Raw genomic sequence first — 1,225 nt, 5'->3', positions numbered from 1 at the left:
ACTTCGCGACTCATGATCTGCAGCCATGTATTTCTGGGTATATATATATATAATATATATATAAACATATATATATATATATATATATCAACATATATATATATATATATATACATATACATATATATATATTTATATAAATATATATATATGCATATATATATATATATATATATTTATATATATATATATATATATATATCATCTCCTCCTTCCCCTATTAATGCATAGGGCCTAGGTTAGATTTCGCCAGTCATCTCCATCTTGAGCTTTTAATTCTATTCTTCTATATTCATCATCTACTTCGCGACTCATAATCTGCAGCCATGTATTTCTGGGTATATATATATATGTATATATATATATATATATATATATAAACATATATATATATATATATATGTGTGTGTGTGTGTGTGTATATATATACATGTATTTATATTTAACACACACACACACACACACATATATATATTATATATATATATGTATGTGCATATATATGTATGTGTATATACACACACATATATGTATATATATATATATATACATATATATATATATATATATATACACATATGTATATATGTATATATATATATATATATATGTATACATATGTGTATATATATATATATATATATATTTATAGTAAAAAAGATATATAGCCTATAGGTGAAAGGTCAATTAAACTATGGAACAACTCACATAAGCCTACATAAATGGTAATAACCCATCGGGGAATATGAATGATATCTAACTGCAGTCATAAGCCAGGAATCAAAACAATAACCTGTGAAATGCATTCCACGAAAAACTTCTCAATATTTTCCATACTTTCAAGGTTAAAAAAAAACGTTTTAACTAGGGAAAAATAAAGAGTGTATACCCTATTATCAATTACAATCACAATTTTTATAGTCAATTCTTTTTAGCGAGGCAGATTTGCACCGACTCGCAGGGGTGCCCTTTTAGCTCGGAAACGTTTCCTGATTGCTGATTGGTTGGACAACCTAATTCTAACCAATCAAGTAACAGGGAACTTTTCTGAGCTAAAAGGGCACAACTGCGAGTCGGTGCAATGCTCCTCATTGAAAAAGAAAATTGAGTGTCCCTGTTATAATTGTTTTTGGAACCAATATATGTCCTCACTGTTCACTCTCGGCCTCTAATGATCGATACAGTTTCAGTCCAAAAAGAATGGTAGAAGCATTTCTGCATTCTC

The sequence above is a fragment of the Palaemon carinicauda genome, chromosome 14 (assembly GCF_036898095.1).
Source record: "Palaemon carinicauda isolate YSFRI2023 chromosome 14, ASM3689809v2, whole genome shotgun sequence".
In the NCBI taxonomy this organism is placed as follows: Eukaryota; Metazoa; Arthropoda; class Malacostraca; order Decapoda; family Palaemonidae; genus Palaemon; species Palaemon carinicauda.
The sequence above is the reverse complement of the archived record's forward strand: the minus strand, read 5'-3'. Positions refer to the sequence as shown.